Consider the following 27,452-nt stretch of genomic DNA (forward strand, 5'->3'; position numbering starts at 1 on the left):
GTGAACTTTCTAATGCTAGTCTGCTATTATGGTGGAATTATGATTTTTCGTAATCTGTTTTCCATCATTTCCTTTCATATCCTGCCGGAAATCGTTCTTTTACTTTTCAATGGAATACCTGTCGACAAGATTATCTGAGAAGTGGTTGAAATGACGGTGCGATGAGTGCACTTTGAGTTCAAGTAATCATTGAAATCGCTGAATACGTTTAGTGTATTTATATTTATAACTAGATTCCGCGATATTGCTTGAATAGAAAGCGTTCGTTTCCTTTTGAGTTATGCTTTTAATTGTTGTTTCATTTCCTTCACCAAATTAATACAGCATCTGTTAAACGAAAGCGTGAAAAAGTATGAATACATTTTGTTAGAATGGTCATTAAATTAAGACAGTTTTAAAATCATACTTGCCAATCGCACAATATGTTTGGTAAGTACAATAATCTTGCTTGCATCATTCGCTTGAAAGTGCATTTTTTCGGAATGGAGGAGAACAGTGTTATTATTTTAAATATCACACTCTTACTTTTTCCATAAAAGTGTACAAATTTTGTACGAAAAGATAACTAATGTTATATTGTAGTACCTGTATAAGCATAACTGTCCGATATGGAAAAGTGTAAACTGCGGGAAAATGACACTAAAAGCAACATTACTTAATTATATTTCACTCTCTTTGGAAACAACATCACGTTGCACTAGTAATTGAACTATTAATTTTTTTTTCAATTTCGAAGATGGGACAGTGCTTTTATTTATCAGTGCAAGATGCTAAATAAATGCGAATCTTTCCCTTATTTTTTATATTTGTCACACACTGTCAGCCGCTTTGACTCTAACTTTACATGACGCAAGATAGTTTCTACGCCATTGTATGCGTGACGGGAACGCCCTTGTAACATTCCAGAATTTCAGGATTGTTATTAAAGAACCTAAGGAAGAAGTTCACCGCCTACTTAGCTTCGAGGTACGATGCTGGTCTAACAAGCCAGTCGTCGCATGTTCGAGTCTCGGCTAGACGGTGCTTGCTTGATAGAGTCAGTAGGATCGTTACACTGGCCCCGTAATTTTCCTGTACTCTAAACAGCCGGCTGCGAAGTCTGTCTGTCTGTCCATAAGGAAGGGTAATGTCTAATGACGGTTTAAGCCCACGACTTTGACTTTGAAGGAAGAAGTTCTGGTCAAGGACATGCAGCCATCCTTTTCGAACCAATGAACCGAGGTTATATCTAGAAGACATCCGGAAAAATATTCAATTTACAGAGTGATTTTACCTTAACATATACTAGCAAACTGGATAAAGCTCATTGAATTCGCGTGCACACTTTCAAAAAAGCAACACAAACTAATTACAGTTCTGATTCAAACTTCGAACACTTAAGCCATGCTGAAACTTTCTTCAAAGTAAAATGTAACATTTTTATTTTACCCCCATGAGTGGTTCAATATTATGACAATTAATTTATTTTCATGAGAAAATTTTAAAAATGAACATAAAACACTAAAAAGTTACAGTTCGGTTTTGATTCAAACTTCGAACACATTCATGGTCGACATTCAAAACACGAATATTTCAGTCTCAGACATCGAACACTTATATTACTTTGACAAGTATTAATGTTTTTAATGCCACTCAACTTAAATGAGTGAAATTACATCTTTTTTCTAATCACACTGTATTTTTAAATCCACCTAACAGTGTGATTTACATTTTTCACACAATAATTAGTTTCATTCCATATTTTTGAAGTCAATTGATAATATTCTCGAACTACATGAACCACATCTAATCTAAAGGAAGTTTACTTTCTACAGCTTTATCAATGCAGACAATTAATTTTCCCGAAGTAAAACCAGGAAAAACCGGATATTATTCATTGCTGTTCGAAGTTTGAATCACTCCTCAAAACGTGATTCAAACTTCGAACACTTTAATTTATCTAATATCATTGAAATAATGCATAAAATATTGTATTTTAACTATGATTTAGTACATAAATACCTTGCGCTTATCTAATAATCACGTAATCATTCTAAAATTGGTAAAATAATGCAAACGAAAAATAGCTACTTTTGCACGAAACGCTACGAGTGAGCGAACCTAGTGAAAATCTGAGTTCTTACTTTTTTCCAGCGCCTGCTGATTTCTTACAAGGAGTCCAACAGTTCACTATCATGCCTCAGCGGATAGAGGACATTCTGACGAACACGTTGGTGAACAATAAGCATAATATTTTATTATATTAGAGATACTAACGAGCATTATATTCTGAAGTGTTCGAAGTATGAGATTGTTCTAAGTTTGAATCAGAACGGTAGTTTTGAAAACTTTTGAATCGAAATAAAGAAATACGGTAAAGAACATCGTGTAATCGAATCAGAATGAAAAGCTGCTCTAGTAAATACTCTTCATCCTCTCATCGGTAAAGAAAATAGCGGTTTTGTGAAGTTTGTCGATTAAGAGAAAATTATGATCAAACACTGAAATAATCAACTACGAAACAAATATTACTGTCATATTTCTGTTTTTGTTAACATGTTATCGTACTCAATGATGGTGGACATTAAATGAATATTGTTGTATCAAAACAATAATGCTTGATGGTTACCCCGAATGGCACTAAACATATTTGAACAGTTTTAATATGGGACGGTTCAATTAATTCCAGTAAGTTGTCCAGTAATTCTTGTCCCTATCTCTTGATGGTGCCAACTTTGGTATATGCAACCATATGGAAGATAGGGTAACCAAACCCCGGTAGAACTTCGGGTGTATGCTGACAGATTAGGTAGAATCATTGTTGTCACACTGGCGTGGGATGTTCTACTGTGCTGTTACGATGGTCTTCCGACGAGACAGGGAGTAATATGTACATGAAGTAAATAATGTAATTATAAAATTGAATAATCAGCATAGATCCAGGCAATTAAAAATTTGGATCATGGAACTGAAAATCTCTCAATTTCTGAAAGTACTAGTTTTTACCTTATTAATAGTAGCCAAAACTATTTCCAGCAGAAAACTAGGAAAAGGTCGTAGACTTCGGGGCAGACCCCGAACCCGATGACTGTGCACTGTCGAGGACGATGCACGGTCAGCAGGTGTTTGAGAGGATTACAACTTCTATCGTGATGAAGCGCATGATTGAAAGTTAAGGATAAGACATAGTTTCGTCAATGTGGATGACTATTACGCCCATGGAGCATGCATATAACAACTTCCCGAGACAAGAACTCAAAATTGTCATCTGAGATCTCAGCGCTCAGGAGGAGCAGTCCAGCAGAATCATATGAAGATTGAACTTGAAAAAGAAAAATACAACACTTGCTTTGGTGTATAACATTTTATTGCGTGGGTATAATTTATAATAATTTATGAAATTTTGGGTAAAACTAGTTTAGAGTCTAATGTTTACATGTGCCAAATTTTCATGTGCCAAGTGGCTTTTAAGCAAGAAGTACATTGACAAAAATTATGAGCGAGGTCGTGGAAAATCCAGCTCAGTCACAGAGATGGATTGTGAAACAGTTCGGAATCGACCGTTTGACCGTGTCTCGTGTGGTAAAATCGTTCAAGGAGACCCAGATGACTCAGTCGCATGCTAACAAGAAAGGAAGAAAAGCAAAGACTACCGACCCCGTGATGTCAAGGAAGGTAAGCGATTACTTCAAGCACAACCCGAACCTTTCGATTCGGGACGTGACCAAGAAGGTCAATTCTTTCAGCTAGTTCATCCTTCAAGCAAGGTAAGGAAGGCGCCTAACTGAACCGATATCCAGAATACCGTGGCCAAATCCCGCGCCAGGAAGCTGTATCGCGAGTGGTTGGTGCAGCCGAAATGCATCGTAATTGATGGCGAGACATACATTAAAGCGGACGCCAAGCAGATCCCTCCTGGAGTTTTTTGTCTTTAAGTGGATGTTTCGGAAGAAGAAGGTCGACAAATTTTTCAGAAAGTACTAGATGTGGGTGCGGCAAATTCAGCAAACCCTACATAACAACTGACACCATCAACGGCCACATATATAAGGAAGAATGTCTCAAGAAGCACCTGCTGCCTTTCCTCCGCTCCCACGAAGGTGTCACTCTGTTTTTGCCGGTTCTCACATCGTACCATTACACGGGTTTTATCATGGAATGGGAACGAAGCCAACGATGTTGTTTTTGTGCACTCCTCAGAACTTCGCTCTAGAGAAAAATTCTGGGCGATTATGAAGGGCAAGCTCCGGAAAACAAAGAAGGTCTTCAAAAACGACCAGGATTTGAAAAAAGTGTGTATGAACGATATATGGCGCAGAGTGAACCGGATGAATGCACGTTGAACGCTTTCGATTTTATTGACATGAGTAATACTATATGGTGACCACACCGATGCAGCCTACTCTAGAATACTGCACACAAGAGAGCAATGGAACGTTCTCAAAGCATAAAAGTATCTTCAAAATTAGCGGAGTTCCGACGGATAAAACCAAGAATGGTGTATGCTTGGGATAAAATCTTGCTAATGTGCGCGTTAAAACTGTATCTTACTGTCAATTGTTACCCCCAGATCCTTGACGGAGCTGCAGTATGTTTTATCTTGTACACACATCTAGTATGTGAAATGTTGTAGGTTACGAATAACGTTAAATTACGTTGCATTCCGATGCAATCGCTTTCTTTCCGTTTACGAGTCACCAATGCAGCAGGTTGTTTATATCACTCTGCAAAGCATCGCGGACGAGAGAGGAAGTAAAAGTTTGGTAGGTTTTTTGGTCGTCAGTAAATAACAGTTTCTCAGTGTTAATCCAATCACAAATATCGTTCACAAAAAGCACAAACATTGATGGTTCCAGGATACTACCTTGAGGTACTCTAGATGAAATAGGAAAACAATAGGATTTAATTCCTTGAACATTCACGGAAACTGTCTGGTCAGTCAAATAAAAGTGCAACTAGTTACATATCCAATCCGGCGATTTGGTGGCGAACCGTTGCATATGACGAGCGGTGAACTATTTTGTCAAAGACTTTCGATATACTCGACGGAGACTGGCATGCACTGACTATTTTCAAACGTCATATGCTTAGGCCATCTTAGGGCTGGGTATGCGAGAAAAGTGTATGGAGTAGAGGGATGAACCAGGAGCTAGCGCAACTCTTCGGTGAACCCTGTATCCACAATGTCGCTAAACTGGAAGGATACAATGGGCGGGACATGTTGGGAGAATGCTGGACAACAACACTACGAAAATAGTGTTTTCCTCGAATCCGATTGACACCATACACAGAGGTGCACCGTGTACTAGATGATTTAACCGAGTAGAGCAAGATCTTGGAAGTGTGAAACTTCAGAGGAATTGGGGAAAATTCGCCATGTACCGTTGGCGTAACATTGTAACGCTGGTCACATCCTAACGAACATTGCACGTTCGTGGTAGTTGCGTGGATAACTTTTGCTATCGGTTCTACTAGAGATGTCGTGTTGTTTCGGGCGGGCAACCTTCAAATTCGTTCTCATTCTGGGATAGTTCTCGTTGTCGATGCAGGAAACTACCATTGATATCACAGTCACAGTCTCGCGCGCGTAATTTAGTGATACTATACTGTTCTTTATACTGTTGAATAATGCTTGTGAAGATGCAGAGAATTCCCTACTCTTCAGTGGCAAAAAGTATTGGACTAACATTCCGTTCCATCCCATCAGGACCTGCATTTGGGCGTGGCCGGCGTCGCTATTGATGCTAGGACTTGATAAGGTTGCAAAATTAGGAATAGTGTGCTGTCTGAAGTATGCTTTTTTCAACCATCATTTTCATCGGTTCTGGTCAGTAACCGAGGTGCAGCATATAGGTATGCTATGTTTATGCTTATACTAATACAATCGATGATACCAGGTTAAATCATTTAATTTCTTTACAGATATTATTCTAAGATGCTCAAATAACAAATAATTAATTTGACGTTTTCCACACAGACTTTTGCTAGTTATATGGCCGCATATCATTTCTGGCATCCTTCAAGGCTCTCATTTAGGGCCTATTTTAAATTCTCAGTGTGTGAACCACTAAACTGTTTTTAATAGTTTTGAAATTTCAATAAGCTTTTCAGGTAAAATATTGGATTGAAGCTCAAAATTTATATGGATTTTTAATATAGTTTTCAGCTATGAATTTTGTTTAAAAGTTTCAAGACAAAGAATGATGATTTTTGGAACGGGACATCCTAAATGTCAAATTACAAATGCAGGTCTAAACTCAGCTTTAATCGAACTGCTGTTATAGGGTTCATAATTTAATCGAGCGTTCGTCCCACTTTGTTTGCGACACAAATTTTGGGCCCTTTCTTTTTCGGACCCGAAACAAATTCTGCCTCGGATGAAAAAACAGTCATGAAATGCTCATATCAGCTGTGGTTTAGGTGCACATGTATTAATTTCAACGCTGTGTTTAAAGCGTATAGGCAGCAGGGGCTTAATTTTGGTTATAGAGCAAGTTACTGTACTTTCAGAAAAGAAAATGAAAAAAGCCTTCTGTCTTTTATAATTCAGCATTATTTCTAGACAAAAAAAATGCAAGTTGGGAGTAAAACAATATTTCAATTAGCATAATGGAAATTGTGTTCCAGGTAAATTAACTGTTTTTAATTGATTGGTAAATACGGTCGAGCATAACAAATTAATACTGAGCGTGGTAATTATTCCAGAAACCATTAAATAAAATCACATTTCCTTTTAGCCTACAGTAAAGCAGCAGACCGTGAACGACCGTGAAGGTATCTGCAAGATTCGAACAAACAATTTCAATCAAATATTTGGGCATGAAAAAGCAATGCATTTATGATTCAAAGCTTCGTTTGAAGTTGTTTAAGCAAAATAAGCTCCCGATTCGGTATCTGATCCTACTGAATCAAACTTACTTCTCAATCCATAGTGAAAGCGGCCATGAGATAAGTGAAAATCTATTCAAAATTGAAATTGATGTTTGATAATACATATTGGTTAGGTATGTATAGAAATTCTAAAATTTTCACTTTGTACTTCACATAGCTGCGGGGCACGATTAACTAATGCTATTACCGCATTTTCAATTGTGTACAAAAGAACCTTATTACATTGAAATCCTGGCATAAGCCAATCGGAAATAGCACCACCACCACCTCAAAATTGTGTCCCGATATTTCCGTCTACTTTTCGCCTCCATTTCCAATCAAACATAATTATGGAGCTATATCGGCAAACACCGCAGGTATTTCCAGAATATTTTCTGCCTTTTCATCGGTAGACAATCAACGTTATTGCGCCTACAGAAATTCAGGACCATTCTGCATTGTTATTTTTAATCCAATATGGCCTGATGAAAGTGGTTGTTATCCTGTAGGAGTGTTATACTTCTACCTATGTATCTCTCATGTATAGGCAATCAAAATTAATTGAAACGTTTGTTAATCAGTGAATCCTACTGGTAACTGTGCACAGTTGAACAGAATGAAATTTAAACAAGTTTGATTTCAGCAACATTATTCCTGAGTATCTTAGTGAAATTATTCTTATTAACTCACCGATATAAGTAAGTAAACAACAACTATGTTTAATTACACCAAATTTAGTCCCAGAGAATATTGTATTATTCCCAGAGCTTGGAGAAATTTAACACCTCGTTAATGCCAAATGGAGTGGATTTCATTTCCAGTGTCGCATGTGCCTAGTGAAAGAACCATGTGACGTACGTGCTAGATAAACAAAGGAAATTAGCCAATTATACCATTTAACAGTATCACGCTAAAACCCACTAGTGCGTGAAATCTTCAATCACAGATAATATTTTTCCTCACCAAAGATAACACTCACGCAATGAGCAAAGCTTGTGCTTGCGGGAATCTCTACCCTCCCTTTTTTATTTTCATCTGAACTTCCATGCCCAGACGCGTAGGCAGATAGGATCTTAATGCTTTCAGCACAATTTGGAATGACAACAGGGCTTGTCGAGAAATGCGAAAGGACATCGTTGGTGAGCCATGGACGTATCTGATAAATTTGCTTATTTTTTCCAAACGAATCAAAGAATTTTTCACCGTCTGCTGTCGGTTGAAAAAAAAGTTACAAAAAGGACGTTTTTTCAAATTTTCAAAACATTTTGGTAGTGACATCGTTGCAGGGATAACAGTAAGTAAAGTGAGGTTGTCATCATAGCGATGCAGTTTAATTTCATTTACAGTTGCCGTCGGAAAATAGCTGGCGAGAAAGACTATAATTTTAGTCACTTCGTAGCGGTAGCGACGCTAAATAGGATGATGGGAGAAAGTTGCAGTCTTCTCCACCTCCACTTTACTGGTTCTAGAATAAGGCATATATAGCAACTCAGCGTACCTAGCCGTTGAAAAATATATAAATCAATGTAACTATTTTTAGATACGTCATCCAGTGGCAGCAATTGGATTCCGAGCGGCTCGTGGCAGTCTCAGTTGCTCTGAAGAAACGATCCAGCATCAATATTCTGGTCCTTTTCGGATATTCATTGCCTTTTTAGCTACCTATCTCGACGACATCGACTCGACGGAATGCATGGTAAATGTGGAAAGCGACAAAACGGTATGTGAAAAGCAAATTTCCTGTGGAAGTACATCGACCGGATTTCGTGAGCTGACGGCAAACACGACGGCAGAGGAATCAAGGACAGTTGGCGCTTTTGCCATTGTGAACCGTCGGAATGCCATCCAAAAATTGAAAAGAAGCGAAAATATCTCTCTCTGACGTTTTAAAATCTATATATAGGTATACACAATGTTACAGGATACTGCAAGCAATAAACTTCTCCTTCGTGTCGAGACGCGGGCTAGATGAGATGTAAAATGAAGCACTCCCGGCAACACGAAGCTTTCAAAATATTTTCAACTTCGTTAAATGTTTTGCATAGCAAGCAACCAACAGACCCGGATGATTGGCAATAAGATGTCCCATTACGTTTAAATTAGAGTGTTGTCTGCTAGTTTCGCAACCCTAAGGATAAGGGGCGTTTTTTTTCTTCTAGCTTGTCTCATTAACTGGGAAATTTATCGCCGATAACCGTTTGTTTGTCAAATATAGGTGTCTTCATGATCAGTAGTGTGTTTTGAATACCAAAAAGAAGCTTTATTTTATCAAACTTTTAACTGCGTAATTTTGCTAAAAGTTGTTAAAGATTGTGTAATTTTGCTAAAAGTTGTTAAAGATTGTGTATCGATAAGATATCCCTTTTAGAAGTTAATAATAGTTTATCACTCCTTTCTGAATTTTTGATTCACAGAAGATTTAAGCTTCTGTTATAATATTAGCATTAGCAAAATGCTTAATTGTTGGTACTCATTTTGAGTCTAGCAACTGACGGTTTTTTTTTCAATAAAACTATTTGTACTCGTTGCGGTTTTCTAGGTTACAACACCACATTTTCCCTGGACATATCAGTCAAGACACACAGCCAATCATTATTTGAAAAAATAAATTTGGTTTAACACTTGTAAAAATAAAAAAATATACTAAACGCGATTGATATAAATTACATTATACTGGTATTATTATAAAATGTTATCTTTTTCTATGGACTGATGACTTGAAGTGGAATAAATTGAACCACTTGGATTATATCTCCTAATTCAAAGACAAAGCTAACCGAGGTCAAATTTAGTGCCGAAACAGTATGCGAAAATGGTCATGTGAAAAAGGTACTGTTGTAAGATCTGCTCAGTTTCGCCGGGATTCCCTGTTTAAAGTAATTATCGTGAAATATATGTCTCGAGCTGTTCGAATTGGCGGTGCATCGAGCAGATATTTTCACAATTTTCACAGAAGTCTAGTTCACTTTTCGAACTTCAGCTCTCTTCCATTTGCTGGTCTCTCCAGTCAGAACTATTTAGCTTTTGCATTTGATTTCTGCACACATCCCAAAGGCACTACGACTGCTCCCTTTTCCTTTTCTTACTCCTGCCACCAGCTGACCTTGCCACCTTGGCACACCGTGTATCTCACTTAACCCCTAAATAAATATGACTCTGTCAAAGCAAACAATCCTTCAGCTTCGTTTGCCATTCTCCGGCCTGGCAAGAAAAGCATCCTTGTTAGAACCAAACGCACTCGCACACACACCTTTAGCACGCGACCGATTAACGAGATGTTTACCGAGCGAAGTTCCAGACATATCTGAATCCTACCAGTGCAGGGCCGCAAAGTTTTTCCGTTTTTCCACTCGGCTGCTGGTAGGTCAGGTCAGGATTTTCTCTGTACCTTCGTCGTCGTTGTCGTCGCTCTCGGGTGGTTTTTCCGACGTTGCAGCTGCACACTCCTGCCGGCCAGGGTGTGGGTTGTTCTCGGAAACTGTGAGAGCCAATCTCCCGCATACTGTAAATAATCCCTTTGCTTTCTCGCACCTCGTACCGTTCGGACGGCGTTGAAGCACAATTCGGCCGGCGGTTTGAGCACCGCGTTTGTAGGTGGGCAGAGAAAGGAAGTTTTTTTTCTGTCAATGCGGTGTGGAGCCTTGCGCCAGCACCGCAAAATATGAACTCAAAATTCAAAGGGCACAGAATAAAAACATTATGGTTTAATAGAAAGTTTATCTGCTGTCGAAATTAAAATGAATTTATATTTTTAAAACTGAAGTACCTCTTTAATCCGATAAACATAGGACAAAGGCGAAAATAAACATGTCACAGTGTGATATTGCGTAACCATTAGAAATTATTTGAAAAGAAAGAAAAACGCGTTTGCCAACTTCAAAACCATTCATTCAAGCAATGTATTCTGAAGGGTAAAAGCTGCAATCGATAGAAAAGACACGCACCAACATTTTGCCTTTTATCTTTAATCTTTTAGAAAACGAATAATTGCCAATTAGCTATCATTTACCTAATTTATTCCAATTGAAGTATTTTCCGTTCCAAATGCTCGTCAAATCTTTTTTCTTTCCACCCATTGAATTTAGCATAACCGATCTCTACTTAATTTTAGGATGCTTAGAAAGCGCTGTACTCGTGATTGTAATCGTAACTTTCAAGCACGCGTCATTGATTTCTGGGATTTTAAAAGCAGAGAGCACTAGTTTCATTACATCGGCAAAAATCAAAAAATAATATTACTAAAGTTCCCTTGCTGAGCGTTTAGTAACGGGTGGCAACTAAAATTTTGGAATTTTTTTCTCAAGCTGTCAAAAAAGACAAAGATACACGAAGAAGATTTTTCGAAGAGTTTCGACCACGTTAAACAAATGGGCGTCTCGAACCAAAATTACTCGAAACGAGAATCGCAATGTCACCCCTGATTTACCGAAATAAAAAATACATTATCCATTGTTGAAAAAAATTAGTATACATTGAAAAACGGTCCGTAATCGGCTGTTCGGCGAAGTTTTCGTTTGACGTCGAAACAGGAGCGTTGTACGGCCGTCATGTCAACTTTGCGAATGTTGATTCTACCAATCAACTGTTTGAAATTCGTGGCTCTTCACTTATTTTTGTACACCAAGGAACTCAAAATCCTGAAGAAATCTTCGATTGGGCGCACTGAGACAGATTTTTCGGGTAGCGGTTTTTGGGTAAAAATGGGATCGAATGGGTATTCAGGAACGATTGTGTTTTTTTGGCGTAATGCGATGATGCTCTATCCGGTCAAAACACGTATTGTCCATCTGCATGATGTTTTTGTAGAAACGGGATCATAATTTTCTCCAAATATTCGTCTGGTGCACCTTAATTGATCGCCAAACCAGCCTGTTGTTGAAGAAACGAGCAAGAGAACGATGTCCTTCTGCGTCCATAATTTCTGTTAGGCATCTTAGGATATGGTAAACAGTCGAAGCCGCAACATATTTGCTTTTTAAATATTGTACAGAATACTTTTTGCCGAGATTTCTGTTGCAGTTCCTAGTAGTGTACAACGCGCCCCCGAAATGCTTCTTGTTTCGACGCCATTTTTAGCAAAACTGGGCAAACATGAACAAAACAAAAAATATTAACAAAAAGAGGAGAGAGAGAGCTAACACATACATACTCTCATTTCTCTCTGAGCTCGTTTGTTGTTGAGCCGCGAAAAATTCCAAAATTTTAGTTGCCACCCGTTAGAATACGAAAATACAAGACAGAAAAGGGGAAACTATCCGGTTTATTCGGTTCAATTTGTGCTGCTTATTTCATTCTGACAGATTAGCATTTAGCCTACGATTGGCAAGCTTTATGTCTGTTTTGGAAAATCCATTTTTTATCGATTTAAGCCCCTCTAACACCCCCCTCCTTCCTGACTTCCTGACCAATGTCCAATAACAGCAAAAAATTTATTTCAGTTAAGTTCTCCACTTGATCGGTCCATCTTACTCGCAGCCACGGATTTTGCCAAATTTTTGATTGCGTGCCAAACAAACAGACAAATCTCAAAAGTCATCAATTCTAATTTTAAACAAAATTTTGCATCTGAGCAAAACGAGCAAGACTTTTTCAAGAAAACGCCTCCCCATCGGACTAATAGACCACAAGATTTTTACCAGACACTTTTATTCGTGTTCACCAGATTTTCTGGCGGAAAACCTGTTGACAACTTTGCTAGCAGTGCACCTCTTTGCTTCGTTTCTGTCAGGTCATTGTTGAGAACCATTTTACTGGACTGCCGTCCAACACCCATATGTCGTTCCTGACCTACCCCCTATGCTATGGCCGATTTTTGCGGTACAGACGATGCACGGTTCTCCCAGAAATTGGTGCAATTCAAGGCTTGTTCTACTTCTTCAGATTCCGTCATTTATCTAAACTCCACTCTAATATAGTGTAAATACGCGGATGGCACATCCTCCCCCTGCATAAAATGAGCGGTTCAATATTATGTTATATTAATTTAGGTCAATTGAAGGTAATTTGCATTGTTAGTACAATTGTCAAATTATTATTATTGTTTGTTTAACCAAAACTCTTATACACCTTATATACCTGTAGGGAGATCAATGATCATGATATTCTACCCATCCATCATTTTATCTTTTTGAAAACATTGGCCTTAGACTCATTTCGACTCAATTTCTTCATAGGTTTTTTCCGACTCAACCTAAACAAGTTTGCCATGGGCTTTTCGCAACTCAATCTTAATATTGTTTGACAATACACCTTCCCTCTCTCAATCCTAATTTGCCTAATTGGCCGTATCCTTTTCCCGGTTCAACTTCAACGATCTCTAACGATCAATCGAGAATCGAACAACTGAAGCCCACCAAGGACTTCTGGTCTTATGTAGACGGCCACTTTGTAGAGCTGCGAATTCGATTCTACGCGATCGATGCGTCTTCCGGAGTCCAAAGTAAGCAGGCCTTCCTGCTATAATGCGCTGACACCCAATTTGACTTGTTCCAGATGACCAAGTGTCCCGGAAACTGGTCCGCATTGATTGATATTATTATTTTTCCAGCTGAATATTCAATTGTTCACCTAAATGTAGCAATAAGACCGAATAATTCCGTAAATTGCGAAGAGTTTTTCTAGTGGAACTCTACTAGTGAAGATTTGTCAAATCAGGTACGTCCAGCTTAAAAGTACATGTAATTTGTCTCTAAAATTAGACGGCAACAGAATAGTATTTGAAATTCCGGCGGGGGGTTCGCGATCCATGAAAGGTTGGGAACCGCTGCTCGAGGCAATCTATTTTCTTTTCTTCTGTTGGATTGGATAGTGATACTATCCAATATGTCCCACATTCATCTAGAAATATTCTGGTCACTTTATTCTGGTTGCATTCTGTACCAATCAATTGGTGTTCAGATTGATAATTACTTTCTCTCTACAACTTACACTTTGCCTTGCTGAATTTACGAGGTAAAAATGCTAGAATATGCCTAACATGAAAAAAATTTAGTGTTGAACCTAAATATTCTTCTCAATAGCAGCAACAAATCAGTTTGGTCGGGGTATTGCCATTCCAATAGCATCATAAACAGTTTTATTGATATTTGACAAGCAGCTACAATGAGATCACTTTTGTATTGGTACGCCATTGTATTGCTACACCTTCTCATAGAAACACAGTAAGTTCATAAGAGATGTGGCGCAGCCAAATAGTTTTATCGTGGTGATATCAGCAATCACAATAAATTTGCATTATTATGGTTTTATAGCTATAAGTATTGTTTGACTCGTATCATAATAGTCTTGCGTAATACCGTAAAAAATCAGGGGTAATGATTTTTTTTTTGGTTTGGAGAGCGAGAGAATGTCGTCGGCCAAGACGAAGTCATTTAATAGCTCCACCTCGCACTGAGCTTCGATAGAACGGTATAACTCATCTGGGATTTCTTTACGTCCGGGCTTTTTTAGTCCCAGATGAGCCAGTAAGGGAGATCTAGCTCTTCAGTGTGTATGTGTGTATTAGTGTGTATGTCGTACTATGCCATTTTTTGTTTTTTGTTTGGATATTATCACACTTTAATCTATTGTGATCTTATCCAGGTATTGTTCCGCACTTCGTTGTTATTGCAGTATCGCTATAGAGTGAGCAAACTGCTTATTAACATCCGTGCTTAAAGTGTCGGTGTGTTTTCACCCCGTTTTCCCTCTACGCTTCTTACTACTTTTCAACCAATCTAGCTCTAGAGCCAGGAAGTGCGGAGACTAGTTATAATTTGTCCTTAGACAAGAGGCTTCATTCGCACCTCGAGCAAGTATCATTCTTATAACCAAGGGCTAAAGGCTTCATGGTCGGTAAAGCAGAGTTCAGCACAGGGTGAGGGTGTGTATGTGTGAATGTATGTGTTCCTTACTACTTATGTATTACCAATCTCGTTCCTAGAACCAGGAAGCGGAACAAGCTATAATTTGCCCTTGAACAAGAGGCTTCATTCGCACCTCAAGCAGGTACCACTTTTATAATTTGCCCTGGCAAGAGGCTTTCATTGTTAGTAAATGCAGAAAGCAGTAGGAAGGATGTGGAGGGGCCTGAGATTAAACCCATGCTAATCACTTAACATCGAATAGCCTGATTCTACTAAGGTTCGAACCCACGACCACTCGCTTGTCAAGGCAGACTCGGTAACCTTGCGACCACAAGCCCCCCCCCCCCCTACAGGGCTTCTATGCCATAAGGACTTTAGGGAAATAGGCGGAGAACGCTATAAGCTAGTTTAAAGAGAGGGGTAACATTTCGACAGATCTCTCAGCGTCTTTGTGTGAATTACTTCGAAAGAAAGTTGCTGCGGTAGCGAATGAACATTTTTCTACTCTTAATGAAACGCCAGAAGAAAGAAAGATCCGAATTAACCTCATATTCAATTCGAAGGTTTTCTATCCGACCCCTACGGTAAACCTAAGTGATCTTATGTGCCGGTCAATGGAGAAAGAGTGATCTCTCTATCACTGTGCCACAAAACTGTGCAAACAGCTCTCCATTCTTACTCATTTCTCCAAGATATGTGCTGTTTGGACCAGACGACGAGAAGGAAGCGTTTTACGCGAAGCTAGAGGCAACGTACGACAGCTGCTTGCCACGGGATATCAAGGTCGTCATCGGGGATATGAACGCCCAGGTCGGTATGAAAGAAATGTACAAACCGGTGATAGGACCCCATAGTCTGCGCACCGACACGAACGATAACGGCCAACGATGTATTAACTTCGCAGCTTCCCGAGGTCTAGTTATCCGAAGTACCTTTTTCCCACGCAAAGATATCCACAAAGCCACCCGGAGATCATTTAACCAACGTGCAATGAACCAAATTGATCACGTTCTCATAGATTCTTCTCACTAGCAGTATATGTGCACTCAAAATTGTCAACCGTGTAACATATGGTACTGCCTTCTTCCGAGGAGTTCTTCATCTTCGAGAAACGCTGAATATCGAAAACTCTTCTGTGAGATGCACAAAGCTTGTGCCCAGGGGCAAACAACTTAGCGACCTGACATTCGTCTCGTTCAAAGTGTCGGTGTCTGCTGATCTGGAAGTTGCTGTAGGAGATAGCTTTTACTGGCCGGAAGGAGTGATAGTTCGTCCTTTTCAACCAAAAAACGACAACTCTGCGGTCACTATTCGACCTCAAATATCAGGTTAACAACTGTGAGTAATTCTGCACCGATCAGTTCATTCTCAAATCAAGTTCTCCCTGTTGCACACGTTTCGGTTAGAGATAGCTTGGACACTTACATTGAATCGGCAACAAAGGTTAACGACTTTTCTGACACCAGTTTAAAATCGTTGATTTCTAAAAAATCTCGTAATTTCACAACTATTGGTTTTCATAATGCTCGCAGCCTACTGAACAACATTGATAATTACCGTGCATTTTTCGAAAATACAATGATATCGGTTCTTGGAGTAGTAGAAACTTGGCTTAAGCCTGGAAACACTAACAGATCAATATCCATAAGCAACTTTAAAATTGTACGATCTGATCGCCTGAGCAGTACCAAGACTCGTGGGGGGGGGAGTTGCATTTTACTTAAACAAATCAATGAAATATTCTGTTCTTTCTAAATCTCAAAAAGGTAGCGAAGTAGATTATCTTTTTATTAAGCTTACTAGTTTAAAAACTGTTTGCGGGATAATATACAAACCACCTAACATTCCTAGTTCTAGTCTAAACGAAATCTTCGAAATAATTGTTGAGCTATCCTCGTGTGAGCCGAATATCTTAATCATGGGCGATTTAAACATTAATCTGCTAAAATTTGCTGAACCATCCGTGACAAAGCTGCTGAAACAGCTTGATACGGTGACTTTTAAACTAGTGCCCTCCCTACCCACATGTCATCGACCCAACTGCCCAGAATCTTGGATTGATTTAGTAGCGGGTAACTGTACTTTTAACATAAAAAATTTGTATCAGTCTTCATTTGGAGGTATTAGTGATCATGATCTAATCTGCTTCGATTATAGAATAAAAAGCCAATATTCCGCTCCCGAATATCATTGGACTCGTGAAAATGGCAAAATTAATTACCACAAGTTTGCGCAGGATCTACGTAATGCCGATCTCTCTGTAATGCAACAATACAATGATGTAAATGATAAATTAGCTATTTTGAACGACACCCTTTTATCCATCATTGATCAACACGCTCCCTTGCGAAAGAAAAAGAGCATCGATCCCAAATGTCCTTGGATCACTCAGAATTTAAATGTGTTATTTAAAAACAGATTGGATGCATATAATTGCTGGAAAAGAGATAAGCAATGTCTTAGTAAATGGAACAATTTTACGCGGTTAAGAAATATTGTAAATCGTGAAGTAAAAAAATCCAAGCAAGAATTTTTCACTTCCCATCTTAACCCTGAACTTTCAACAAACAAACTTTGGAGAAACATCAAACAGCTGGGTCTTAAAGAGGCGTCTTCTAGAGCTGGTGGCGGGGACGTCAGTGCGTCATCGCTTAACACGTACTTTGTTTCTCAACTTAATCCCACACATCCTTACGATTTAACTGCGGATATAAGTCAGGAAAACTTTTCTTTCAGATGTTTATCTCAAGATGAAGTGTTAACCGAATTCAATTCGGCCACATGTGATTCTGCCGGAACTGATCAAATTCCATTGCATGTTCTAAAAAAGACACTTTGTGTCACGCTGCCTTTTATTACCGACCTGTTTAATTGTATATTAACTACGTCATGCTTCCCTTGTGACTGGAAAATTGCTCGCGTTGTTCCTATTGCAAAAAATGAGAATCCTTCCACCGAGGCTGATTATCGTCCAATCAGCATTCTTCCCGCTCTCTCAAAAATCTTTGAAGGTCTAATAGCAAAACAACTGAATAACTATTTAGTGCAAAATAGTCTGCTGTGCCCTCTCCAGTCAGGATACCGTAAGCACTGCAGCACAACCACAGCGCTCATCAAAATCGAAAATGATATTCGATGCGCGTTGGATCGAAAGTTTGCTACAGTTATGGTGCTCCTTGATTTTAGCAAAGCTTTTGACTCAATCAACCATGCTTTACTTTGCATAAAGTTAAAGCGCATATTCTCACTACAAGACTGTGCTATTAAGCTCCTTCATTCATATCTTTCCGGCCGATCACAATACGTTGAGCTCAACGGCATAAAATCAGACTTGGCTACCGTAACAAGCGGAGTCCCGCAAGGATCAATTTTAGGACCGCTTCTGTTCTCGATGTTTATTAACGATCTTCCTGAGCAATTGCTGTACTGCAAATTTCATCTTTATGCTGATGATTTTCAATTATACCTTCCCGGAAAAAGTAATGAAATCGACATTCTCGTAAATAAAATCAATATGGACATAAAGAAAATTATGGATTGGAGTAACTCAAATGGTATTCGATTAAATGCTGGAAAAACTCAGGCAATCATTTTCAGAACGAAAAGAATGATTTTCGATGAAGTTGCTCAAGTTATGGTTGGAAACGAGATTATTCCCTATTCAGCGGTTGTCAAAAACTTGGGCATACTCATGGATAGCTATATGAAGTGGGATGCTCAAGTAGCAGCCGTGTGTAAGAAAGTTTATGGTTCTATGCATTCATTAGTAGCACTACGTCATTACACTCCACAACCTATACGTTTACAACTAGCTAGAACTCTTATTGTTCCTTTGTTCGAATATGGTAGTGTCCTGTTTGCAAATGTATCTAACGAAAATTTCGAAAAACTCAAGTTGGCTTTTAATTCCGTCACTCGTTACGTCCATAACATTCGCCGTTTTGATCATATTTCAAGCTTTCAAAACTCATTGGTTGGGTGTACATTTGAAAATTTTCTTAACTTCCGAATATGCACTCAAACATATAAAATATTGTTTGATGGGCCAACTTATCTCTCAGACTTTTACTCATTCTCCCAATCAAATAGAACAAACAATCTTTTGCTAACCAGTTGTGTAACTGATGCTGGCAGGAAAGCCTTTCGTCACCGTAGTATCTGTCTCTGGAACCGTCTGCCGAGCGTGTGCAAAAGTGCTAGAAGCTACGCCGTCTTCAAAATATCTTGTAAAACATTCCTCTCAGCAGAAAACTGATTATTATTAGAACTGATTGATTATTAGCAGAAATCACATTGTACGCAAACTTTGAAAACCATTATGAGGTTACTTGTGTTACGTGAATATGTAGTTAAATAAATAAATAAATATACGTCATAGCCGTGCTCCTCGTCTAAATATCAGGCTAGATAACCCGCAGTTTGCAGATAACTACGCGGGAATACTGGATGAGGTACTGCCTTCTTCCGAGGAGTTAGGTGCTTCAAGCCTTGAAGACAATTGAGGCAGAATTCGCTTGGCCATCGGAGAGGTCGCTACCGGTACTAGGTACTAGGCACAAGATGAAGAGCTCCGGAGAAAACAAATTATGAGTGGTTTCAAGGGGTATGCCAACAAGCAGTGAAGACAAAGAAAATTGCTTGGAAGAATTATCAGGGCATTCCCACTAGGGACAACTTGGTCAAATATCAACGAGCTTGGAACCAGTTGACCAAGATCTTAAAGAGTAAAAAACACTAAAACTAGGACTGGGATCGTGAAAAATTAGAACAACTGTTTCGAGCTAACGACACGCGCAAGTTTTACGAGAAGGTGAACCAACCTCGTAAGGGTTACACACCGAAAACTAACAAGTATAGGGACGAGGGAGTGAGGGAGGGAGTGGTCGACAGGTGGAAACAGATTTTCGGTGGTCACCTCAGTGGCGAAGTTGCACAAGGAAGCGAAACGTTAGATAGTAATGGCCCAGCACCTGATCTTCAAGAAGTCAAACAAGAAATCAGTTTGCTGAAGATCAACAAAGTCGCTGATAAGGACCGCCAAGCTGTAAAGCTTAATAAGCATAGCCGAGAAATACTGGAATGGCTCTACAGTGGATAATTTCCATGATTTGGGTGGATAAGAAGCTACCGGAGGATACGATACAACAAAGTTTCGTAGGGAATTATCAGGGGGGCTCGCGTAACTTCGGACTAAATTTTCACCATCCGACAGATCTTGCAGAAATGTCGTGAGCACAACGTGCCCACGCATCACATTTTTATTGATTTCAAAGCAGCATACGGTACAGTTGGTCGAGACCAGCTATGGCAGATAATGCATAAACACGGTTTTTCGGATAAACTGACGCGACCGATTAGAGCTACATTGGATACTACATTGAACATTCTCGAATCCGCGGCGAGATTTGAGACAAAGTGACGGCTTATCCTGCATGCTGTTCAACATTCGTTTTTGAGAAGAAGAATACACCGCCGTACGAATCTGACAATGTACAAAACCCTTATCAGACGGGCAGTTCTTTGTGGACTTGAAACTGTGATGCTGCTTACGGAGGACACACGCACCCTTGCCGATACGAGCGGAAGGTGCTGCGGACAATATTTGGCGGAGTACAAACTGAAACTGGACTATTTTTACGTGTTGAAGTCACCTAAAGGGTGTCCCACATCAAATTGCATCACGGAAGAAACGCTGTGGAAAATTACCCATTGGGAATTTTTTCTTAAAAATTTGGGTAGAAGTAGGGAAGGTGTACCAGTTATGGCGATAACACCAATTGCAGCTATAGCGCAACAAAAATCGCAAATATAAGGTGATAAATAAATGTCTGGTTGTAAAAACTCACAAATTATGTAAAATAAACGCAAATTTATTGTTTGAAATAGTTTTAGTTAATTATTATAAGAGATTCACCAAGTAATTTATGCTTTTCTGTACACGACTATCATGTTGTTCATATTTCTATCGTTTAGCTAAAGCACATTTCATTTTGAAATAGTCATGCATAACAGAATGTACGCAATATATCTTTATGAGTTACACCTAAGACACTACTAAGGCATGTTTTTTCGCATACACTGTGAAATCCTTCATAATTTTATCAAAGTACTTCATTTAATAGTATAACTATAACTGGTGTAGAAAAATGCATTTGTTCCCTACTTGGCAGCATGCGAAATGGAGCATAGCGCGCAAAGAAATTTGCAACACCAGTTGTCGTCATAGTGAATATAAATAAACAACGTGATCGACAGTCGCCGTGTTTTTTAGTTTTCCGGCTGTTTTCGTGAGTAAAATTATTCAAATAATTGGTGTATTGCCTTTGTCCAGTGAAGCACAAAATTTTTTGCCATGTTTCCGTTTCACGAGAAGAAAATTAAGTTTGTTGAATATGCTGAAATCATACAACCAGCTGGTTATCGTATGGTTGACGCGGATCTTGACGGTGCAGACGCAGATAATAAAGAGAAACCAAAGGATATTAAGAAGGAGAAGGACAGTGAACCTACAGTATTAGTCTTACGGTAACTCAGAGCAAACTAGTGGGAGTAAATGCTCTGGTTCATTTAATTGATTTTGAAGGTCATTCGAACATCAACTTAGAGGTTTCAGAAGCTGTGTTGTGGGGCAGTAATGAAACATCGGCATTAAACCGTGTGGACATCGGAAAGGGGACAATAGAATGATACCCATCGGAGAATCACTACAAAGTTCGAGAACTACTCTATGAAAAGCTCGCTGCAGAAATGACCAAACAAGGCTGTTTCAGCTGTAGTTGATGCTACGACTGAGGACATAAATGGTGAGATGATTGTATAAGCTCTTCAATAACTAAATTTCATAACAAAATGATCGTATCAATAGGGATCAAGATGTATTGGCTAGTAAAGATAAGCTGTATGTCGGCAGGGTGATCCACCGCAGCTCTTAACTGGAACCAGAACTAGGTGTGTCATTAGCAGACGAATAAGCTTCACGGTGTTAGTTTAACAAGATACATTAAAGTTCTTGTTATTAATCTGTTCCTTTGCAGGCAGCAAAATTATGAAGTTCAATGATTTTGGACCCAGTTCAATAATCAAGACGTTTGAAAGGCCAACCAATTTTCCCATCATGCCAATGGCAAAAAAAAAAACTGCCGCCAGACAACAGAAAATAAGCTGAAAGTGTTCGTATTCGGTGCTTGACAGTTGTTTGAGGTTTTGCAGCTACCATCAAACGCCGTATTAGGAAATAATTGCTCTGTGTTGATTTAATTTAAGACTTTATTATAAGTGGATTTCTTGAGCAATAAAACATCAAATAGCGGAGAAAAAGAACTAAAATTACTATTTCTTGCTCCGTTCTTCGAGAAATCGCATACACAATTCGTAGGTCTCGTTAAAATGTAACGTCCACCCTTGTGTGAAGCGGGAGCAACAGTAGCTAAAAGGACTCAATTATCAATTACAATTATCTTTTACCTTAGTTTGAATATAGGAACAAAATTGTTTAAAATGCTTCCAATTACATACGCGCTTTGGGGAAAATGGAAACTTTTCGATGTGAATCAAAGAAAACCGTGCGACTTGTTTGCGATCGTGCTATCCCTTTGACAATGATTTCATCCCTTTGACAATAATGCGCAACATCATCAGGTGACGGAATAGACTAAAAAATGGTAAGTCTACATGTTCAGGTGGATTTGATCAGACTCATTAAACTTAATTCACATCTTTAAAGAATATTCGTCTACTTCCTGAGGAAAAAAGTTGATTTTTTTAGAAATTTCTAGTATAACGATAACTGGTACATTTTTATCGCGAACAAAAGAACACTATAACCACAACTGGTACATTAGAGTGAAGTTTTAAAATCGCATTAAAACAATAAGTTATGTCTAAATCCAGAGTTTTTTCAATATATAACGAATAAAAAGTGTCCAAATTTCGTTATGAAAATGTAGAGAAACAAATAGCAGCAATATAACATGTGAAAATATCTTGAAGAGTGAGATTTCATGCTAACTATAACCATAACTGGTGCGTTTACCCTAGTTTAGAGTGTATTGTTTACACTATATTTTTATCGCGGTCAGTTTTTCGAAAATTAGAAAAAATGGCGTCACCCGAAAAGCAACGCCGCGAATTTATTTTGCGCAAGCACCTGGAAAATTCTCAACTCTCTCATCATGGATGATGAGACTAACGTCAAGGCGTACTTTCGGCAGCTTCCGGGGCTACTGTACTTCACCGCCCAGCATAAGTATGATGTTCCAGAGGAAGTAAGGTTGCAGAAACTTTCAAAGTTGACCAAGAATTACATGCTTTGGTAAGCGATCTGCTCATGTGGCAAACAAAGTGCGCCGTTCGTGCCGGCCGGGACTATAAAAGGGCAGATCTACCTTAAGGAGTGTTTACAGAAACGTCTGCTTCCTCTGTTGAAGCAACACGAGGGTTCTACGATCTTCTGGCCGGATCTAATTCGTGCCACTATTCAAAGGATGCCCTGAAGTGGTACGAAGCCAACGGGGTTACTTTCGTACTCAAGGGCATGACCCCTCTAACACACCGGAACTAAGGCCCAATGAAAAATACTGGCCTATTATGTAGCAGGCACTACAGAAGCATCCTAAGGAGGCCAAATCTGAGGAAGACATGAAGAAAAAGTGGGTTTCCGTACAGAAGAAGCAGCAGCGAGATGTTGCACAAAACTTTTCAAGTGGAGTTAAGCGTAAGGTATGAGCATACGGTTATGGTATTGAAGTTGAATGAAATAATTAGCCCAAAAGCTTACTAATGGGCTATATTTTATTGTCTGAAAGTTTGAAAATCGATCGCTCAACTAGGTAATTTTTTACAGCGTTTCTTCCGTGATGCAATTTGATGCGGGACACCCTTTAAATGGATTTGGATGTCACTCTTTCAGACTTTCCCAACTCACTGTTCAGCTGTAAAAACTATCTTTCTCACGTAACACTGGATCGTCATATGGTTTTTCGCCCATGCTCTGATTCGGATTCGGAACGATTATTTTATAGTTTTACGGGGCTCACCTCACCAAGGCGGCGTGACTCAACAGGAATCCGACTCCTCGTTCCAGTATCGCTTTACCACCTCATGTACTAGAACAGAATTAAATAATAAATAGAACCTCGTTCAGTCACATTTTTTCGAGTTTCAGCTCACCCAGCTGGATAAGGGTCGAGAGCTATCTTGTTTTGCATCATATGAATGCCAATGTCTTTTTGCTTGGAGGTTGTCAAAAATCCAGATTGATAAGTCTCTTCTGTAACAATAAGGTTATCAGATACGATAGAGTGCTGGCCTTATCCTTAACTTTTTTAAGTCCTTATCACGAAGGTGGGGCTGATACCTTAGATATAGTGGGCGCGAGCCGTGACAGACACTGTTTAAGTCACTCCTAACCTAGGAAACTTTTCTCTCAGCCCCTGTGGATCGCAAATATAAGTGAACTTTTGAACCACAGCGGACTGGATAAACAATCGCACGCACGCTCAATGAGGGAGTTTTAGAGTTTACTTTTTATCCAGCTCGCTGTAGTTCCAAGGTTCACCAAGATATGTGATCCATAGGGCCTGGTGTAAAAGTTGGATTCAAGTCCGGTTATCATTAACTTCGACTATAGCGTGGTTCGACCCGCGGATCCTCCAGCTAGGACGAAGGGGAACGTTATACAAACTTAATAAGCGTTGCTTTAATGACTGTTCCGTGCCTTATTTTCCGCTCTTTCTCCTTCATGGATTATCTTGCCCTGGAGATAGTGGTAACACCGTTGTTCCATTACTTTCATCTATCTTTTCCTCCGTCTATTGTAAAGAGTATAAAATTAATTAATGCCTGACCACATTATAAAGGTCAAAACAACAAAACATGAGGTTAGTATAACAACGAGTTGTTCATATACTTTGTTGTACAATTCACTTCGCCAAACCTACTGAAGAAAATTATAACTCTTAAGAAATCTGCAGACCAATAGAAGTAAATTATTTAAATGAAACAAAGTAAGAATGATTAGCTGCCTAATTCCAATAAAAGCGTGCTAGCGTCCTTACAACTTTCACTTCCTTTTAACGAACTAACACTGCAGTGCGACCTACGTTTTTAATTGGTCCTCTGACAATTGAAAACATTGCCGTTTTCTTACTGAAGTCATGCTTCTCTTTCGCAGTTTATGTTTGGTTTATGGTAGCATTTTCGTGTCTTATCAATCGAGGACATCGTGCTATATGAAGGGATTACGAGGTGTGCCATCATAATTAAACATTTGCTTTTAGTTTTTAGCCATCTACGCTCTTTTCTACACCAACGGAGCTAACCAAAGTATTCTTGTGGTTGGACTACAAAGTGAATAGAATGAGGCTTTTCATTACAATAACTTTGTTGGCAGTGCAGCGCATAATGAAAAATGAAAAAATATGGTGTAATACACGGCATTGACCAAAACTTAATTTGCGGTCAGCTTCTGTTTGTCATTATAATATAATGAAAGCAAAAATAACTACGCCACGTAACAATTTTCCATATTCGATGGTTGCAAAAAATGCAAAAATAATTAGTTTCAATACGATAACAGGCGTGTGTAGCTTTACCAACTTACATCTATAACAATTCATAACATATCAGACTAGTGCGACGGTGCGGTGGGAGATTTCAAGTGAGTGAGTATAGTTCAATCACTCCGCTGAAAAATTCAACGCCGTTTCAGGGATTCCATTTTTCATAACTTTTATGACAGAAGCAATCTCCATTTCGTTAATAAAAATTCCTTGTTCAACGAATCGCCGTTTACTCGTAAATCTGGTGACCTTGAAAAGTAGGTAAATTTTTGAATTCTCAAAGGAGTCAGAGCGTTCTACAACCCCTTTTGATATCCCACACGCGCTTCCAATTTCACAGGATAATCTACTACTACCGGTGCTGCGGTGATAACACGTGAACGAAACGTGCTTTCTCAGTAACAACCCCACACGAGAGCGACTGAGATTCCAAACTGGAACGCACGAACAATCGAGTCGAGAGCAAGAGAAATCCGCGCGGTTGGCTCTCAGCATGAGCATTTTCCGATTTTCCTGACGTACCTACGTCGGACAAACGTTTCGTTCGTGTCACTACGTGAGGTGACGTTTCGGTGTGATTTGCTTGATTTCCCATTCACCCTGGATGCGGTGGATTTGTTAGTCGTGCCGTGCCGCCGTTTTAGGCTGAATCCGGCAGCGGTAGCTGAGGTTCGATGTTTGTCAGCACTTCCTTTCTACTGAGTTTACCAACACCGTTGATGGGCGGTTAGTGGGAAGGGGGGAGGGGGGTCGGTTTGCTTGAATGCTCGAAGTACTGTAGTAGACACTCAAGATGCGAGTGTTCGCAGGTTGATAGTTAAGGAATTCGTGCGTATCAAAAACTGGCTGCATAGACATTTCTCAGAGCAATTATGCGTAAATATGAATGATGATGTTGCGGAATGATATGATTAGCTTCGGTTTCTGTGCTGCTGAAATGATGATATTTCGTCGTAAACACATTACTCATTTCGATTCTGACCACGACAAAAATCATTTAATTTGGAGTCTACTTCATGGAAGGTTTACCGTTAATTTCCTCTGCTTGCCAATAATTGACTAATACTTTTTAAATATACCCTTCAAATGTTTAAAAGTTTAGACTGATTATCACGGTGCATTTCAATAAATCAGAAATGAAAATACTAAATTTTGTGTTCAGCAGAAAAATTTAATTTACAAATGCTTCCTGATGAACCGACCCACTTTCAGATTTTCTTGAATCGCACAATTTGCTAACCAAACGGGGAGATGGATAATTTAGTCACATGTACTTCATGACACACCCGGATTAGGCTTTCTGATGCTGCTCACGTCTACCCACTGGTTGCCGCTTGCTGCGTAAAAATTACCACACTGCTGCAGTGTACACAGAAGCTGGGGGTCTTAGACTGCGGGTACAACGCCGGGACGCTTAGCGGTTGTTGACTTAGACAAGTCCTATTAAATCCTATTCTTAACGCACGCTGTCACGATCATAGCTTAAAAGTGCTTTTATACTACTCTACAGGAACCATATAGCAGGAACCGGAAAATATAACACCTGCTATAACCAAACGTTTTTTGCTGCCTGCCCGCTCAGCAGAAGGTGCGTAAATTCTATTAGATGCTCAATTACTGTCAGCTCGTTTCGACGCGCTGTCCTGTCGTACATATAAACAAGGTGACGTTATTGCCATTGGCATGATGTTTTCATTCGATTATTGTAAGCGCCTCTTTTGTTAGTCGATATTCCCTTTGCACCAGCCTCCCGGCTGTAGCCTGTATCGTGACAACTAATCCTAATCGATAATAGATTATTTCATAAAGTATTTAAACGCAAGCCACACTGTAGGTATATACAACACACGTTTGTTCGAAACCCTTTTACTTTTAGTTCGTGCAACCTGTATGGAAATATAGTGCCTTTTTCATGCTTCAAGTGCAAAACATGAACATGAAAACCACTTTCAACAGGGATTTTAATGCTGCTTGCACGGATATAAATAACGAAACCGCACTGATCAAGATTAATGATTACAGCAAACCCCCGAATTAGATATAGGGTGTTGCTGTTCACTCGTAGCAATTTCTTAGTTTTCTCCTGATCAGTTTAGTCGATTTTCGGTAGAGGATTAGTGTATGATAAGTCCAAGCCACATACGAAAAATCAGCTTCGCTGGAAAAATACTGCAGATGGCGTTACTCGTGAAAATGCTGT

The 27,452-nt window shown here is 39.2% G+C and overlaps 1 protein-coding gene across 5 annotated transcripts in view; it reads right to left on the reverse strand.

Moving 5' to 3' along the window:
* Positions 1-27,452, reverse strand: part of LOC128738222 (band 3 anion transport protein) — a 167,245-nt gene that overhangs the window by 58,776 nt on the left and 81,017 nt on the right. For 2 of the 5 annotated variants that reach the window (XM_053833206.1, XM_053833204.1), the window contains exon 1: positions 10,100-10,164. The exons of 2 other annotated variants lie outside the window; for them this stretch is intronic. The gene's annotated coding sequence lies outside the window, so the exon portion shown is untranslated. Of the gene's footprint in view, positions 1-9,935; positions 10,059-10,099; positions 10,165-27,452 lie in introns of those variants that run through there. One more of the 5 variants, XM_053833205.1, reaches the window with a different exon arrangement.

Source organism: Sabethes cyaneus, chromosome 2, assembly GCF_943734655.1.
Source record: "Sabethes cyaneus chromosome 2, idSabCyanKW18_F2, whole genome shotgun sequence".
Taxonomy (NCBI): Eukaryota; Metazoa; Arthropoda; class Insecta; order Diptera; family Culicidae; genus Sabethes; species Sabethes cyaneus.